Here is a 20,367-nt window from a genome sequence, read left to right as displayed (position 1 = left end):
AGAGTCTTTTCGCCGAAGGTTTTTGTGTTTGTGGTCGCTCTATACACGACTGCTCGTGCATTTACTCTATTCAAGTGACGGTAACTGTTACTACGTATACGTCCTCCGAGTCTGTGGAGCAACCGAACGAAAACAAGTCCTCTGCGCAAGTAGTGACTCGAGAGGGCTCGACAATGAACGCGTGAGAGGGGAAGGAATCGCTGCTTTGCTCCGTCCACTCGCTTTCTTCCCTTCTCTACTGTTATGCGCGGCATTGCTGCAAAGACTCCTGGGACGGAGTATTGTTACAGTTTAAAATAAGGAACTGTAAATCAGTTACTTGCCAAAGACTGGCTGTAGATATATCCCTTATGAGAACCTCGATACAACAAAAACCACGTAACTAAGCAGCAACATTCATCTTGGCCTACTTTGCCTTCAGGTAATGACTACAGTTCAAAACTTGTTATGTTTGTCGTAGTAGCTCCTGTCTCTCCTTTTACAATCGTCACGGTAAGGAGATGATTACGTAGCTGCCGCAAGGACGTATTTATGGGGTCCAGGGGGTCCGCCTCCCCAAAAAGACTTATTGACTGATTGATCGATTTCGTGTTTTAAGTCCACTTTATGCACAGTAAGGCCAATCGGGACTGGACCTATAGTTTTAAGTGGGATCCGAACCACTATGTGCCTCCACCGGATATCAAACCCGGGACCCCTTGATTACAATGCGACGACGACCGAAAGACTTATCAAGTACTAAAATTAAGTAATGAAAATATTAACACTTCTTGCATAATCAAAAGTTATTAATTTTCTCTAAACTTTTTGGAAGGCAACGATTATATTGGGATCATATGGCTTTGAATGACATGAAGATTTATGTAGCTACACTACTACTCACAATAATAATATGCATAAAATATTAATGAGAAACTTACTTTTCTCCAACTACATGTAACATCATTTTTGTTATTCGATAAATATTCAATTATTCATCTATTTGACAGTAATTTCATTGCCAGGGAACTTGTTTTTATGTTAATTATTCCGATGTTAACTACAGGTAAGTTAAGTAATGAATATCCGCTCTTATGTCTCTATTGTTATAGCACTTTTACCTATTCGTGTAATAATAATATAATATTAATTTATGTATTGTAATTAGTATTAATTTGATTTAATATAATTTTAATTTAAACATTATTATTATTATTATTATTACTATTATTATTATTATTATTATTACGCCTGAGACACTTGGTTGGGACCTCCCCCCCACCCGAAACATATTTCTAGATACGTGCCTGGTAGCTGGTTTCTTTCAAAGCAATATGCGAGGCGGCACTCTGTAAATAGCTTAGGGGGGGACTTATTTTGAAATTAGCGTCATACATTTTTCCTGGTTTAAGTGGGCGTCCTCTTGTATGGGAGCGAAACACTCTCCTCCTTCTTCTTGGAAATATTACCCAACCTCTGCTCGGAAAATGGCTAGCTTGGTAAGAAATCTAATCATTACGAACATATCACTGGTTTACTCCGGCCTGTGTGTTTACACTTTTCATTGCATATTTCACAACACCTGACGCATCGGACCGAATGTTCTACAGGTCTGTATATTGATCACGGTTAAAGGTCGAATCTCCAATCTCCACAACAATACTTGAAGACGTGCAGTATGAAGCACATCAAAATTGTTTGAGTTTTGTTTTCAAGTACTCTTTATGAACAGAAAGGCTAATCGGTACTGGACCTACAGTTTAATGTGGTATCCGAACCACATGTGCCTCCACCAGGTATCGAACCCGGGATCCCTTGATTACAAGGAGACAACGTTACCACTACGCTATCGGAGAGGCCAAAATCAAAATTACAACATACTATTAAACACAAATATCTTTAAAGCCATGGGCGTTTGAAGAAAGGGGGCTTCCCCCTAGAAATGATCATCGTTCATTTCAAGTGCTTTGTTATTTTCATTATTAATAACAGAAATAAATGTATTTTAGTATTGCAACAGAATAATCAAAGTAAAAAAATGTATTATATCGAAAAAAATAAGCAAAAACTCAGGAACGAGATAATATTTTTTTCATATTCTAGAATTGTTCCACAGTTTTCAAAATTTCAAAAAAATATAGTTTTAGGTGAGAGGTCACACAATAAAAACGTTATGAGTAACATTTTTTCCTAAGTTTTAAATCCTTTTCTTGAACGAGACATGCAAAAGTTGATAATAAAATACCAGAAACGTGCGGTAAGGAAAGGCGGGGCAAGCGCCGCTTGCGTTGTTTTTTAAAACACTTTTGATATCTTAAGTTCGTGTTTTTCAATGCCTTTATACACCTTAGAATGGAATTTATTTACTGTAAGATATTTACATTACAGAATTTTCATTTCCCCTATTTCCTGTTCTATTGGCTTGAAACATAAACCGGCTACACCCTTGACGACGCTGGGCGATGCGGCACGACTGACCGCGTTAGAGGAAGAGGCTCGCCTTTTCCACCGCTTTTCGAGTGGCTTATGCAGTTCTTGCATGGTCACTGTCGATCCCCGTTCACGAAGAAAAAAGACCGAGGGCAAGCAACCCCAAGACCGCATCTGTCTTTGGCAAGGGTGTTGGATAGAATTCGTCCACACTGGCCACAAGGTTGCTAACTTCCAGAATTTTCTGTGCGTGCTTAGCACCACCTCACGCGGTACGATCTTCATGTTTGAAACTCTATAGTAATTAACAAATTACATTATGAAGTTAGCCAGTGATCACCAGTCGTATGCTAGTTATAAGAAATAAAATCACAGCCGGTACTTGAACATATCCGTCATGTAGTCAGTTACTCGGAAATATGGAGCAACTGCAGGTAGGGTGAAACGGAAGAAGCGTGGGTGCTGCGGATGCGTGTTGTTTTTTTACTGTGATATTGTGCTGTGTTTTTCTGTTCTTTGTGTAATGTTTTTGTACCTGATGTAAAAGTATGATTCTACATTGAAAATTTCCGCCATGGTTGACATACCAGACGAGCCATCGATTTGCAGTATTGCAGGTAAGGACTTGATTATTAGGGGCCTTCTTTCAAAACCATTCAGTTCGAGAACATAAGGTGAAAGGTTGGAGTTTGTGAAGCATGAGCGACCGTGTCCTGAATTGTTCATAACCAAACCAACTAAGAAAGATGGGAAAGTTTTCATTAGGCAGTTTAAAACATCTCGGTACAACAATATTATGTGGTTATGTGTCAGCAATGATCTTCATAAATTATTTTGTTGGCCATGAGTTTTATTCAATACAAATTTAGGACCATGGAACTCAGTGGCGTGCCCAAGGTGGGGGGGAGTGATGTGGGTTATAACCCCCCTTTCGCCTAATATTCCTAAAAAAGAACGTCAAAGGTAGGAAAATATGACAAAATGAGAGCTGACTACCAAGAAAAAGTATACATAACCCCTCACTTTCGAAAATCCTGAGCACGCCACTGATGGAACTATACAGGCTACGGTGAGTGACTTGAGCAATTTTTATAATGCAGTGCAAAGACATTTATATAATTTAATTTACAGTTGCCCTCAAATATCAGGTAAATCATAATTTTATTCATGGCTGGAATTTAAAAGTTATATCGAAAAGCTGTTTTCCTTCTTTAAAAACCGTGCAGCGAAGATTTGATTTTACGGTATGTATGCACATCACACACTCAAGCCCGATACGTCACCATTCTGCACATTATTGTAAGTAGGGATGTGTGTAAGCCTATATTATATTTGAAATTGTTATAATTAACCGAAACGAAAAATTCACCCATCGCTTACCTATCACGAAAGGTCACGGCACGCCCCTGTAAAAAAAAAATACAATATCTGTGCATTTCAGCATCCTAATGTAAAAGAAATAATGGAAAATAGTGGTGCTGGATATTCACTCGTCTGGTGGATGGAGTAAAAAAATCTCCCGATTTATAATAATAATCCGTCGCTCAACAGGCCATGAAGGGCCTAGGCGTACCTAGATCTTCAACCAGTATTGGAATAGTCAGGGGGTCAGCCCGACGTATCCCCAGCCGTTATAGTAGGATAATATAATAATAATATAATATTTTTCGAATAAAATTTGTTTCTATTAGTTTATAATATTATTGAATAATAACATTAATTACCGTTGTAATAATTATTATTGGTGTTATTAATTGTACTATTCAACTTTATCAATGGCTTAACCCCACCCACGTAAACATTTCTGGCGACGCCCATACAAACGTAATTCAAACACTGAACGTCACGCTTGAAAGTTGAAACTGACCTTCGCCAGGAATCAAACATTGATCCCACACATATTGGGAATACTCTTAAATCACTGTCATTGTGAGCGAAACGGTTTTATTTCCCTTTTTTCCAAAGGAAGAGCCATTTCAAACGCCAACGTTGGATTTTATCTCAATGTAAATTTGGTTAAGGGCAGCAGACGAAACAAATTTACCCATCCAATAACGAACTTTCCCTCTTGATTTAGAGGTTTCACGGTTGATTTATCCTGCCTACAAATATTTACGGTCTCTTCAGTGAAAAGAGTTACGAAAAACTATGTTTGCTTGGCTTCAACTTCGGTGATCAATTTTCCATTATGCCTCACTCAAGTCCAAGGAATGACAGGGGCCATAGATTTTTAACACGTTCTGGTTGGTAGTTCACAGATTCTCTCGCAGATGGCATTGCTCTCGCTGAAGAGATTATCTTACTGTTTCCAACTGTCTCTGTTCTGGGTTTCTTGCGATTATTGGTTGGTTGATTTAGTGGCGTTTATTTTGTATACTACCATCAGGTTAACCTTTACAAGAAGAATTTAGCGACCTAAGACCTCCACGCTATAATAGGTGACGGAGGAACAGTGTGGGAGGGAGACCAGCAGTCGGTAGGTAAGCCAAGGCCCTTCAAAGGGCTGTAGCGCTGTAGGTTTAGTTTAATTTAGTTTGTTTGTGCAATGAATATACTGCAACTCCGAACCACATTATAGCCCATTACAGCCCATGAAGGGCCTAGGCATACCTACCGACTGCCGGTCTATCTGCCTTGGGCTATCTCCCTACTGCACGTCGAACTCTCAGCCGTTACAGGAGATCTCCCAGACCGGGTCATGCTACTCACGTAGCTCACCAATTTTCTCACGCTGGTGGGTTGCCACCGGTCCTATACACGGGCCGAGAACTCGGAGACTGAACCCAGGAGGACTCGAACCCATCCCGTCCCGCTGTCGGAGTCCAAACCGCAGCGCAGCACGGTCACGGAGGAGGACATTTTAAAGTACGATGGGCGTTAATAAATGCTTAAGACATTCATTTTAATTTCAAAACAATATTTAATTTTAGTGCTGGGGCACTTTTTCGGGTGGTTCGAACCAGGCCCGTAGCTAGAATTGATCTCCAGGGGGGGCTCATGGGTTATCAGAGGGGCATTGTAAACCAAGTCCAATTTTCAAAAATTCAACAGTATTAATTGAAGGTAAATTATGTGGGGGGAGGGGGTCATTAAGTTATATTAGAAATATCATACAAAGAGTACATTTTTATATATCTTGTAAAACATCATTTTTTTAAAAAATGTTGACTGCTACTGAATCATCCCTTACTGCACACTCCATACTACTTTTGATGATACAGATATTCATATCACACAAGAAAAAATGCACAATATTCAATTATAGTGCCTACAGTACATTCCACCCCCGGCTGAAGCAAAGAAATTCCCCTTCGCTCCGAAAACTTGGGAGCTGTTCTTCTTGTTGACCTTTGACGAAGATGCGGATGACATCAAAGTCACAGATTTCTGTCTAAGTGGGGGGTCGCAAAAAGGGCAGCGAAGGCACAGATAAAGAAGCTACCCTGTGAAAGAACCCTCCAAAAGACCTTCCAAAATCTACAGAAGAGTCTTCTAAGTACTTGCCGCTACTTATAGATTCTTACAAATAAGATCAAGAAATGTGTTAGCTGTTGTTCATGTTCTGTGAATTTATCCTTCACCAAAGTTGTGAGTAAAACAATATCTTCTACATTTTCACTCTTCACTGCAAACAAATTACAGAAAATAGTTTTGCCTATGTCAAGGGAGCTGAAGGCAGGCCAGGGGGCTCAGCCCTCTGGCCCCTGCCTGGCTACGGGCCTGGTTCGAACCCCTTGAACCCCCTTCTGAACACGTTACTTGCAATGTAAAGGCTTCCAATGAAAGAAGCCTGTGCTCGCAATTTCTCTTCATTGTTGCTGATGGTTCTGAGCGAACAAATTGGAGAGAACTTAGACTTAAGAACATTGTTGAATTTCTGGATTCTATTGACTCCAGAACTCGAAACAGATATGCAGAGTTTGCATTCCCTCCAGGGGTCTGACGTAATCGCAAAGCGGAACCCTCAAAAACTTCTGTCAGAACCGCTGCTTTGTCGGCGACACAATAGAGCATCCGCCTCTGTGTAGTTACCCTAATTGCAGCGCAGGTAAGGTTGTGTCCCCTTTGGCTTGCTAAGCGGTTTTGTAAGATAGTACAGGCACAGAGAGATCCGTAAAAACAGAGCTGCACGCTAAAATGGCTAACATCAGCCAAAATTTGCACAAATCTTGTAAAATCAGAGCTGTAAAGCTTAACGCCCACTGAGATGCGGAGAAACGCGGCATCACCTATTGTCTGCTTCTATTGAAACCAAATGGTGTAACGACCACTACACGGAAACGCGCGGAATTTCCGTGCCAGAAGTCTTATCTTAAAGATTATCACCCACTGATATGCCGGAAATGCATCTGTTGCGTTTCTTTGGCGCGTTTCCTCGCATCTCAGTGGGCGTCAAGCTTTAAGCTTAATAGTGGGCTGTCAATGAGAGATGCATAGAGATATTCGTCGACAGTGGCGGCGATTAGGGGGGGGACGAGGGGCATTCCCCCCAATTTTCGCCACTTTTGCCCCCGCAGTATGCTAAATCCTATCTACAAAGGGAAATATACTGTCTTTGCCCCCCTAGTTTTGGCACCTTGCCCCCCCCCCCGGGACCCAATCGCCGCCACTGTTCGTCGGGCACTCAAGCGACAAGCGACAAGTGACAACTGTCTGAAACGTTGTGATGGATTGGTTCATGCCCTGGTGACAAGCCACAAGCCACTGTCACTTGGTTTAATTTTTATTTTTGTTATTTAACGTCACTTTTTTTTTAATTTTGTCTAATCGCAACGATGAAAATAAAATGAAATTTATATAGGAACACTCAGAAAGTACAGTCTTAGAAAAAAATACCTGGGCCACGGGATGTAGAATTTCGTAACGTCTTAAAGCCTGTTGTTTATGCAACCCAAATAACAAAATATTCGCTTAAGTTTGCCTGGTGATTCTGAGTTCTCGGGAAGGATTGAGCTTTGATAGCATGAGTCACATGGCTCGTGCCCCAGCCACAACAAACAGCTGGGTGCTACGATGCCTCCAGAAGAAAATTTCAGGAACTGGTTTCTTGACAAGAGCTACTCGTAAGGAAATACTATTCTTTCAAGTGATATTAGAGTCATTGTCAAGAAGGTTCGCTGAAATGATGGTTCTCATCACAGACCACATGCCACACGTTAATTGTTTAAGTCCAGTTCATGCACTGGACCTACAGATTAAAATGTGATCCGAACCAAATGCCTCTCTATTTGGTATTGAATTCGGAAGCCTTTCATTACATGGCGAAGACGTTACCACTACGACATCAGAGAGGCAATGGAACCCCTTGAGAAAGAGATAAGCGAAAATTGCTACGTGACAAACCATATTTGCCCGTAAATTTTAAAAATAAGACAATATTTTGTACTGACAGTTTCGAACCGTGGGAGAGGCATATATTTTTTTGTACCATCGTCCATTTCACGAGTTTATAATTCTTCCTCACCGACACGAGTAACGCGAGTGGTAGAAGAAAAGCGAAGTAAAATAACTGAAACAGAAATAAAAGGAAAAAGCGAAATAAATTTTATTCATAATATTCTGCAGTCACTTGAGTTGTATTCACGGGATTCTTTAAAGAAATCCGTGGTCTCTTCCTTGTCTTTTTCGCTTTCTTTGTGCTCTTGCTTCCCCAGTCACGATTGGTCTAAAACTAATTAATGCGACGTTAATTAAACAATCCAAACAACGAAACAATGCACAATCAACTGCACAAAACAACATTCCAAATGTTTTCGAATCGGAAAACAATTGAGATGCTGTAAAATGACTTAAGATGCAGTAATAAAGTGGTAATTCGGTACCGTATAGAATTAAATCGGTAGAGATGTTCGATTTGATTGGAGGTTTGGTATTTAGATTTGCTATTCTTTCACTTTTGGCAAATAGTGACGATGAATATGAGTGATGCTATGATGAAATTGATGAAGGGACACTTACCAAGGACACCCACGCGCAAGTCGAGATTCTAACCAGGGACCCATGGCATCGTAGCGCGCTGTGCTAACCACTCCTCCATGGAGTGGACATTATACCATATTTTGTGGGCTCAATTGGGATCAATCAATGGAATGAATAGGCATATTATATGATTAATAAATTCATATCATAATACCACGTCATATTATTCGGCACGAAGTAACATTTTTGCCTTTCAAGTAATTCTTTGAATTCAGGTTAATCACAACAATAAGATAAATTATGAAGCAAATGATAGTGAATGTGGGATATTATTACGAATTACCTGACAGAAACAACATTAAGCGGGCTCGGTGGTCAAGCTCATTAAGTGATTGACATTCGATATCGTCGCCAAAGTTCCCGGGTTTGAGTACCGTCCTTGTCGGGGGTGTTTGACTATTTCGTCATCAATTTCATGTAATGGTCACTCGTCCTTATCTTCGCGATCATCGAACAGGGAATAAAAATTATAAAAATAAATACGATGGTTGTTGAGTTGGTGTTTTTTAAGTCCACTTTATGCACAGTAAGGCTAATCGGGACTGGACCTACAGTTTCAAGTGGGATCCGAACCACTTGTGCCTCCACCAGGTATCGAACCCGGAACCCCTTCATTACAAGGCGACGACGCTACCACTGCGCCATCGGGGAGGCCCTAATAAATACGATGGAAGAGTACTTATTTCATCTCTCACGAAATCTCCTACAAAACCGGAATATATAAAATACATGTATATTCATTCACATACATTTTCGATTTCTATATTTAACTAATCGAGACCGAGAACGGGAGAGCAATTTTCAATTCGACAAACCGAGAGACGGAGAAACTGTCAAGTCTCGTTTCTTCTTGGCACCTCCGTAATCGAGTTGTTCTGTTTGTCATTGGCTTTGTATTGGCAATTATTGCCAGTATTCTTCCCCTGCAGGTAAACCATAACGATGAATTATGATGAAATGAAGCAGATAAAAGAGCAAGAACAAGAAAGTCTAGCCTGTTCGGGACTCGTTATGTAACGAGATTTGAAATTCTGGAGAAGGCGTCCGTGTTTCGCTTGGTTTTCTCTTTCCTCTACTTCTCTTATATTATCATACATGTATAATAAAAATGGATCTGATACGATATGTTGCGATTCATAATTGTGCTGGTTAGATGCTACAGATGTGAACTCCAACTTGCAACATATTATTCCCTTTTGTTTCGTATCTGGTTGAACATGAAATTTTCTTAAACTGTGACAATTTCTTTCTTAGTTTTGGTTTGGTGCACAGATATGCTAATCTGGACTCGACCTTCAGTTTAAAGTGGGATACTAACCACTATGTGCATCCACCGTGTATCAAACCCGGGATCCACTGATTACTTCTTCTTCTTTTTTGCTTTTGTTAACTACTCTTATACAACTTTTTTTGCGTCTTCGAATTTCTTCTTGTTTCAGGAAAAAAATATTACATGCAGGCTGTATAAAAATCCCCCGTTCAAATAGATAAAACGTTCAATCTCGAGAACTAATTTACATGTTTATCACTAACGTAACCATTAGGAAGGAAACTATTAAAATGTTAACTGATATAACTGCAGATGAAACAATACTTACAGCCACTAACAAAATATCTATTCTTGTGTAGCCTCACAGACATCAAGTATATGGTGAGTCATTCACTCTTGCTGACTACGGGCGAAGGTCGCTGAACTAAAGGGTGGTGGCAAGCAAGCAGGCTTCTGCTCTACCAAAGATGAGGTCACGTGTTCCAGTTATCAATGGCGTACGAAATAAGGAGGAACACAGCTATCTGACGTATGTTTTTGTCCCGTCATTGCACGTAGAACACTTTATCGTCGTGGCCTTGAAGTTCCCTCAGGACACTCCTACGTAAACGCTTCTCAGCTAGAAGGATATCTTCCCCATTGAGTGGAGGAAAAGTGGGTGCGTATAAAGGTCCTTCAACTTTCGTATTCTTTTTCATTTCAGAACCCGTGCTGTATCGTCGACTTAATTCAATCTATCCGATGTAGGTTTTAGGTTCTGTTTCTGTTCGGTTATTTCACGTTGTCTTCCTGCTTATGTTATTCGCGACGAAGGTTCTGGATTCGATAATCTGGACAATAACGGGATTGTGTTGGTTGGTTGATTGGTGTCTTAAGTCCACTTTATGTCCTGTTAGGCTAATCGTGAATGGACCTATCGTTTAAAAGGGGATCCGAACCACTATGTTCCTCCACCGAGTATCGAACCCGGGATCCCTTAATTACAAGGCGCCCACGATCCCACTGCGCCATCGGGGATTGTGTTCGAAACGAATGAATCAAATTTGAGTGATATGATATGCAACCATTGGAAGACTTTTGAAAGAAAAGCTATGGGAACCTGGCAGTTTTTCTACTGCAGACAGGAAACCATAAACATGGAAGAGAAGCTTATATTCTATGAAACCTGACGCTATGTGCTCGAATACTGGCTAAATATAATCCATAGAGGCATAGCAACGTTAAACAACCTCTTATATGATACATATAGGTTTAAAAAGGTCGAAATACAAAGATTGTGTGCGCCTCACTGATAGCGTAGTGGTAAGGCCTTGTAATCAAGGGGTCTGGGATACGATACCAGGTGATCGCACATAGTGGTTCGGATCCCACTTTAAACTGTATGCACTTCAGATTAGTCTATCTGTGCCGGTGACTCAGTCGGTAACGCGTCTGACTACCATGCTATAGGCCCCGGGTTCGATTCCCGGCCGGTTCAAGCCCGGGAACTTTTCTAACGTTGGAAGCGGCCCCAGCGCCCACCCAGCGTCGAATGACATGGGTACCTGGGGGAAACCCTGGGGGTAAAGGCGGTCAGGGGCGTGATGCTGATCACATCACCCCCACTCACGAACGAATCAAGAAAGTGTGGGGCGGCGTGATGCTGATCACATCACCCCCACTCACGAACGAATCAAGAAAGTGTGGGGCGTTACCCCCACACCCCCTATACGCCTTCATGGCGTAGCGCCAAGCACAGGTGAGAACTTTACTTTTTTTTTGCATAAAGTGGACTTACAACAAAATTTAAACTTGCGATAAAGATTATGATAAGGTATTAAAGAATTTGGTCTAACACATTTTTTTATTGTTTACCAATGACATTGTTAACTAATATTCTTAATTTCAGTTGCAAGATGAAATCGGCTACGAAATAAAAGGAGTGGGTTCATATTTCTGTTACGAAATTCCACTTTTGTAGTAGACCTGTGCCACACTAAGTTGTGACAATAAACAAATCTGAGACACTTTCAAAGTATTAAATTGCTATCTACGTATTTGGGAAAAATCTTTCAATATAATACTTTTTTTGGACGCGTCAAATCATAGTATTTAATTCCTGTTTTAGCAGCTTTAAGAAACCTGATATTTTGGGGGGGGGTTACAAATGCCCTTTCTGCTCCCGTCAAGTTACGCCTATGACAAACAGGAATTCAAAGTAAAAGACTGTCCCGACTAAATCGGGAGACACGTGTGATAGATTTACAATTGGGAAAATCATAATTAAGCGTGTAGTTGAAAACAACCTATTTTCATATATTGCATGCAGCTCTACATTTTCTGCAATGTGGATCAAGAACTGGGGACGTGGAGAAGCACAACACTCCACGTAACCAATAGTCACGTGACCCTCTTTGCTTTCCTGTCATGTTGACCTTCGCGTGGAACACATTTCTCGGTGTTCAGACAGGCAAAATCACCCGATCATCGAAGGGTGCAATATGTGTTGCCTACCCTCCTGCATTACTTGCTCCTATTAAAGCCTTATGGGGAAGAACTTTTTTCCATGACTGTACACCCGCAATAACAACAGTAAAGTTAGAGAGATAGAGGGAAAGAGAGAAAGTTGAAATAATTATATTCTTACTACAATAGATCTTCAATTTGTAGGAACAGAATTGCATATGAGCTAAATAAGACGAAATGGTGGAAAAATCGATTTTTCATCAACTCTCGAGCTCGACCGAACATTTCTGGGTTTGAGTTCCAGTATGAGTATGACTGATTCTTTATGAGTATCCCTTCAGTAATTCCAATTTCATCCTCATCGTCGCGATTAGCTAAAAGTGAAAGGAAAAGGGACGGAAAAAGTGTAAAATTTAATGAACGCATACCACGTTTGATTGTCAGTGGAATCTCATCAGGGTGCGAAATCATTGAAGACTGGGGGGGGGGGGGAGAAGATCTTAATCTACACCCCCATATAAAACGTGTATGTATGTGTGTGTGTGTGTGTGTGTGTGTGTATATATATGTATGTATATATATATATATATGTGTATATATATATATATATATATATATATATATATATATATATAATACACACATATATACATACATAAATTATTATGCTATGGATATTTATAATGTTATTAAATATAAAAGTCAATTAATTATTAAATATTTTTAAAAAAAAACATTATTATTAAATACACATAAAGTAAATAATTAGTTACTTTTATATATATCAGATATGTGTAAATTAATTCCTCTACTAACTGGTTAAAGACGTCAATAAATTACGAAATAGGTTTGTTGTGTATAAGCTTTTGTTTAGTTTTTGTACTAATACAAAACTATTATAATTTATAATTATGTTTGACTTGCATTCTTGTTTTATTGCACGCATATTGTTATTGGTGTAGACAGAGTAATAATCTCTTGAAAAAGAGAGAATGCATTCTGTACTCACTTTTTTGTGTGTTTTCGATATTATCCTTAGTAAAGTACATAAGAAGTAAATACTAATTCCTTATATTTTGTTGTTACAAGAAAAACTCTCCCCCCCCCGGTAATTTTTTGGTGGAGGGGATTTTTTATGTGAAGATTGTTGGTGGGGGAAATCCCCCCTGTCCCCCCCAGGATTTCTCACCCTGAACCTCATGTTCAATGGTTGGGATTCCGCTAGCAAGTATGCTTAAAAGCAAACTTTGCCGAACAATTTATAAACCGAGAAACGAAATTCAAGAAGTGAAGATCAACGTAGATGCTACTTGTCCAAGATATGAGAGTTGGGGAAAGGAATTCCCTGAGGCAGCTGCGTTAACAGAGAGCTCACGCCGACTCATTTCTCTCACTCGGCTCATTAAATCCATAAATTAGTTCCCCTTTCGTACTTCTCAAGAGATAAGGACAGGGGATTAAACTCGATACGCACCTGTACAACGTGGAAGACAGCTGACGAAACTCACACGGTGATGCTTTCCTTTAACCGGTGAGCGCCAAGAGTTTGCAACAAATTTGAAACCCGAACAAGGTTGAAGATCCGACGCATTTCGGGAACGACGGAGGAGACATCTATCCACACCACAAATCAACAAAATATAGCCAAGAAGTATTATACAGCCTAACACATTTCTATAATATTTGTCACGAACTTTCTTCCGGTAAAAACGCGATGTATCACTCCGCGTCAATTGTGATTAGAGTCTTACACATCGATCAGAACTGGTTGAACGTAGAGAGTCTTTGCAAATACACATAGTGTTATTTCCTAACTGTTATCATCATATCTTGATTATCTAATTCCAAATGAAGTCTTCGTTCTATTACGAGGCTATCAAACTGCGCATTATATTCGGCGGAAGAATTTTGGTAACTTCGTTGTATATTAGTTGTGTTAATTTTTTTACAGTACACAAATTAGCTAACTTAATACTTGCGAGTGACTGGTCGGTCTGGTGCCATAAACCCAGAGATCGTAAGCCGAATCAGGTAATACAATCAAAGCAAGAGCAAAATCAGAAAACAAGTAAGCAATCAAAAAGAAAACGGTTGAATCTTGTGTAGTAGTTGTGCTGTCTAGTGTGTTTGTGTTTATCTTATGTAGTAGTTATGCTGTCTAATGTATTTCTGTTTGTCTCGTGTAGTATCGGTGATGTGTATGTATGTGTCTTGTGTTGTAGTTCTGCTGTCTAGTATGTTTGGGTAGTAGTTGTGCTGTCTAATTTGTTTGTGTTTGTCTTGTGTAGTAGTTGTGGCGTGTAGTTTGTTTATGTTTATATTGTGTAGTAGTTGTGGTGTGTTTGTGTTTATATTGTGTTATAGTTGTGATGTGTTTGTGAGTGTCTTGTGTAGTAGTTCCTCCATTCATATTGGGGGTTAGGCGTAGAGCTGACAACTCTGCACTGTAAAAAAAAATGTCAAGAAACAGCAATATAAGGCCATGGATGTTCCCAAGGTGAAATATTCCGGAGGTAAAATAGTCCCCCGTTCGGATCTCCGGGTGGGGACTACTTTGGGAGGTCCCTGGACTAAGGATAAGATCTACATTAGGAATAAGGATATTAAATTAGGCACCTGGAATGTTCTGAGCCTTTACCGGCCTGGGGCATTTCAGTGTACAGTTAATGAGATAGTTAAGTATAAATTAGATGTAGTAGCTGTCCAGGAAGTTAGGTGGCCAGGAGAAGGGAATTGTAAAACTAAAAATTATACTTTTTTCTATGGTGGTACTGAAAATCATAATTTTGGAACAGGCTTTTTCATAAATAATAGAATTATCTCGGCTCTTAAAACAGTAGAATTTATTAATGATAGGATATCATATGCACTTTTACAGGGTAGGTGGTGTAAAATTATTTTAATAAACATACATGCACCAACGGAAGATAAAGATGATAATACTAAAGATGATTTTTATACAGAGTTAGAACAGGTCTTTGATAAATTTTCTCAGTATGATATGAAAATTCTGTTAGGTGACTGTAACGCACAGATTGGCAAAGAAGAGACATTTAAACCCACGATTGGTAAAGAAAGTCTTCGTGAATTAAGTAATGATAATGGTATAAGATTGATTACTTTTGCAACCTCAAAGAATTTAATTGTGAAAAGTACCACTTTTAAACATAAAGATATCCATAAATATACCTGGTCTTCTCCAGATGGTAAAACTCATAATCAGATAGATCATATTCTCATTGATAAGAGAAGGCATACTGGTATAATTGACGTTCGTACACATAGAGGTGCTGACTGTGCCAGTGACCATTATTTAGTAATTGCTAAATTAAGAGAAAGACTCTCAGTGATAAATCATAAGCAACAAAATCTAAAAGTTATAAAATTTGATACAGGAAAGTTTACTGATGAAAGAATTAAGAAAGATTACCAAATTAAACTGTCAAATAGATTTGATGTTTTGCAGGATTTAAATGATGATGAAAATATAAATGAAACAGACGTAAATAAGAATTGGGAGCACATACGTAATGCAATAGAATCAGCAGCTAAAGAAAGTATAGGATACCATAAACCGAGAAAAAGTAAGCCATGGTTTGATAATGAATGTCATAATCTAATAGAAATAAGAAATCAGGCTAGACTTAGGTGGTTAAATAACTCTGATGATACAAATCTAAACAATTATAATAGAATAAAGCGAGAAGTTAACCGCACGTTTAGAAGTAAAAAAAGAGATTACTTGAAAAGCAAAATTAACGAAATTGAAACAAACAGCAAAAATAAAAATATCAGAGATTTATATAAAGGTGTAAATGAATTTAGAAAGGGGTGGCAACCTAAAGTAAACTTGATAAAAGATAAAGACGGTGATTTTCTAGCTGACCCAAGCGATATTCTAAATAGATGGAAGAACTACTTTAATGACCTTTTAAATGTTCATGTAGGAGATAAATCAGAAGTAAATGAAGTCCACACAGCAGAACCTTTAGTTCCAGAACCTAAATTGACTGAAGTTAAACATGCTATTAAAAGGCTAAAGAATAACAAAGCACCTGGCATTGATTTAATACCAGCGGAGTTAATTAAATATGGTGGAAATTCATTAATATGTCAAATTCATAAATTAATTTGTTTAATATGGAATAAAGAAGAAATCCCTCAACAGTGGAAAGAATCCATAATTGTTCCTGTGTTTAAAAAAGGTGATAAAATGAACTGCAATAATTACCGTGGAATTTCTCTACTCTCAACAACATATAAAATATTATCTAACATTCTTTTAACAAGACTAACCCCATATGCTAATGAAATTATAGGTGATTATCAATGTGGATTTAAACGTAACAGATCAACTACAGATCAAATTTTTCACATCAGACAGACACTTGAAAAAATTGGGAATATAATCAAAATGTCCATTAGCTATTCATTGATTTAAAAAAAGCATAGGTATGATTCGGTCAAAAGAGATAAATTATATAATATATTAGTAGAGTTTGGAATACCTAAGAAGCTTGTTAGTATGATAAAAGTATGCACCAGTGAAACAGAAAGTAAAATTCGAGTGGGTATTAATATGTCTGACAAATTTACAATTCATGATGGGTTAAAACAAGGAGATGCATTATCTCCATTGCTCTTTAATTTTGCCTTAGAATAGGCTGTAAGGAAGGTAAAAGAAACTAAAGATGGACTAAAATTAAATGGTGTGACTCAGTTGTTAGCATATGCAGATGATGTAGACTTACTGGGGGATGATGTGAATACAATTAAGAATAATGCTAAAATATTTTTCAAAACTGCTAAAGAGATAGGTTTGGAAGTTAACAAAGAGAAAACTAAATATATGCTTACAGGCCGAAACCAAGTGTTAGGTAATAATCAAAAATACTTAGGAGTAATATTAACAAATGAAAATTATATTAAAGAGGAAATAAAAAGTAGGCTTAATTCAGGAAATGCATGTTACTTCTCTCTTCATAAACTTTTGTCTTCTCGTTTAATATCTAAGAAACTAAAAGTTAAAATATACAAAACATTAATTTTGCCTGTAGTATTATATGGATGTGAAACTTGGTCCCTTACATTGAAAGAGGAACATAAAGTGAGAGTATTTGAAAATAAGATCCTTAGGAAAATATTTGGACCTAAAAGGGATGAGGAGACAGGTGAGTGGAGAAGGTTACATAATTTAGAACTACATAATTTGTATTCATGTCCAGATATTATTAGAATAATTAAATCAAGAAGACTTAGGTGGGCAGGCCATGTGTCACGAATGGGAGAGGAAAGAGGAGTTTACAGGATTCTTGTTGGGAAACCTGATGGTAAGAGACCTGTAGGAAGGCCAAGACGAAGATTGAGGGACAACGTTGAGATGGACCTAAGGGAAATCGGTAGGGATGGAAAAGAGTATATAGAACTTGCTCAAGATAGGGAAAGATGGAAGGCCTGTCTTGCTACAGCCATGAACCTTCGGGTTTAAGAAGGCTAGGGAGTTAGTTAGTTAGTTAGTTAGTCGTTGTATATTAGTTAAGACAGAGGAGTAATAGAAGACTTATTCTGGTTCGGTGCTTAGGCCTCTGTAACATTAACACAATATTATTCGTGACGTTGCTTGAAAGTCTATCCACATATTATGCACCATATATCATCTTCTATCGCATCGGTTATATAAGTTGAACTCAGATCGTTCTTCATAGGCGAAACGAGAATTTTTAAGAAGAGCTCAAATACTGAAAAGAAAACCTTTTTTGTGCAATTTCGAGTATGTACTTGCGTGCAAGAAAGAGGGGGGAGGGTTTCTGCCACCTCACCTCTCCATATTTTCCATTTCGGAAAATAATGTACTGCACGGTGATGAACAACAATATCGGCCAGCAGGACTTGGAAACACCGAACACGAAATGGTATAGTATTATAATCGATGTAATTGGAAATCGACAAAGAAGACATACCTGGTAGAGTGAAAATATACACTACCCTCTTCATCGACTTTGACGAGCAGAAAAAGAAGACGGAATCGTAAGATTAGTGAAATAGACTCTTCCACGGGAATACAGCAGCTCCTTACACCGCTTCAGTTCACAGCATCCACCATATTCACCGGATTTGGTACATTTCTCTATAGGGACACACACAAGATATGAAAGCCGACTCTTGTGGCGGAGTGGTAAGCACATCGCGCTGCTACGACAGGGGTCCCGGATTCGAATCCCGATCTGGGTATGGATGTTCGTGAGTGTCAATTCATCGTGTCATCACTCATCCCATCTTCGCAAATTAGCCAAAAGTGGCACAAAAAGCGAAATAAAATAAAGCAAATCGACAACAACAACAAGATATGAAACTAATAAGAACTAAATGAGCTGTACTCACCAAATCTTCTACGGACGATCTGCTTCTTTGTCAGAAAGGTAGACCGCCATTGTAAAATGTTTGATATCATTTGCAGTCTCTTACAGCCTTTTTCTTTTGTTTGTCCATCTTTGATATTCAACCCTATGAGAGAAAAACAACATTTACTAAAATTTTTAAAAGTACAGCATATTTTACTACATAATAAAACGGTTTTAAGTTTTCCATATCAATAAACTTATAATTAGGGAGCGGATTTTAAGGTGCAGCACCTTTAAAAAAACATAGCTGTTTTCATACCGATCATTTGAGATATGTATTTTAGGACATGAAATCAAGTAAAATGAACACACTTTGTTGCACCTTTTCGTGAGATTAGCACATTTATCCCATTTTTAGCCTCTCTTTCATGCTTCAGCACATTTTTCCTTCCTTTTCTTTCATGTTTTGTTGAAAAATTGGACAGAAAAATAAATGGTTTTCACTCTTCTTGAGCAGCTACACAAAATCATATAGTCTCATTTTGTAGAGCAGAACGAGAGCTATGAAATGGCATAATATAATCATTGCAGCCCCAATAATTCCCAAGATAATGTAGCCAAACCCGCGAGAGAAAACACAAACTTCAACATAACCTATTCGGCAGAACCACCGTTCTCTACGCGGTCCGCGCTCAGTATATACGAGAGAAGGCGCAGAAAAAAAGACCATTAAATAAATGCATTTTATCAGCAAAATTTTTTTGTGCCTTCTGAAAACATTTTTAGAACTTCTTTCCCCGTTTCCCGACCATATTTTTGCACCTTAAAATACTTTCGCTACTCATAATTTCAAGTAAACATGGGAGACTTTATGTAAGGGTTAATTCCTTGCAACAATACATTGTTTCAAACGGTCCACAAGGGTCTCCCCGATGGAGCAGTGTTAGGGTCGTCGCCTTGTAATCAAGGTATCCCGGGTTCGATACCTCGTGGAGGCACATAGTGGTTTAGATCGCACTTTAAACTGTAGGTCCAGTCTCGATTAGCTTTACTGTGCATAAAGTGGACTTAAAACATCAAATCAATCAATCAAACGCTCCACAAAACTTGATGTAACTTTAGTTAAAATTTCTTGTGGAAATTGTTCTTCCAACAGTAACTTTATCAGAACGAAAGTCTCTTGATTTCACTTCTCTGGGATTCTCAAGTGTCCAGTAACGACGCTTCGTCTGAAATTATCAACTGACACAAAATGTTCTCATTATCTTCCCTTATTTGAACTGGTTAGGATTGGAACGGAACAGGTGTTACGTACCCAATAGGACCAAATAATGTAAATAGTTTGCCAAAGCGGAACAGAGAAGGCAGCACCAGGCGTGCAAGATTAAGAATTGGCATAATATATGTGAATAACTTTATAAATAAGAACAAAGCAAATTGGAAAGATGAAAAACAATAGAATATATTATAAGAAGACAAAGAATAAATATAAAAGAAATAAATTAATATATATATTCGATAAATCAAATCAGTGATCATATGTAAGTTAATATGAAAATTAAAGAAGTCAAAGCACTGATACAAGTTTGTGGCTTTGAACAGATATTGCATCTGTCTGATTGATTTACTATTCTCATAGCGGAAATTTTGTTTACATCAGTGGCGGCGCGTTCCAGTCGACGCCCCACAGCACTTCTGGTTGCGCGTTTCAACCGTAGCACCTACTTGGATGCGCGTGTCAGTCGTTTGGCACCAAGTATACACTCTGTTGTACCCAGTTAGTGTTCGCGCGTTCCAATCGCAGCCGCAAAGGAGGCGATTAGTATATTTCCCAAAGCTTAAGGGAAAAAGTATATATGAATTCATAAATCGTCAAAAGGTTGAAATAGAAGAAAGTCAAGATCCAGACCATCCATTAAGAAG

At 38.5% G+C, this 20,367-nt stretch overlaps 1 long non-coding RNA gene across 3 annotated transcripts in view; it reads right to left on the bottom strand.

The window, feature by feature from the left end:
* Positions 1 to 20,367, bottom strand: part of LOC145977971 (uncharacterized) — a 374,894-nt gene that overhangs the window by 16,853 nt on the left and 337,674 nt on the right. For all 3 annotated transcript variants that reach the window (XR_014440641.1, XR_014440640.1, XR_014440642.1), the window contains one exon: positions 18,485 to 18,607. This is a non-coding gene — a long non-coding RNA (uncharacterized LOC145977971). The remainder of the gene's footprint in view (positions 1 to 18,484; positions 18,608 to 20,367) is intronic.

The sequence above is a fragment of the Lepisma saccharinum genome, chromosome 24, assembly GCF_977018435.1.
Source record: "Lepisma saccharinum chromosome 24, izLepSacc3.1, whole genome shotgun sequence".
Classification (NCBI taxonomy): Eukaryota; Metazoa; Arthropoda; class Insecta; order Zygentoma; family Lepismatidae; genus Lepisma; species Lepisma saccharinum.
The sequence above is the reverse complement of the archived record's forward strand: the minus strand, read 5'-3'. Positions and strand labels throughout refer to the sequence as shown.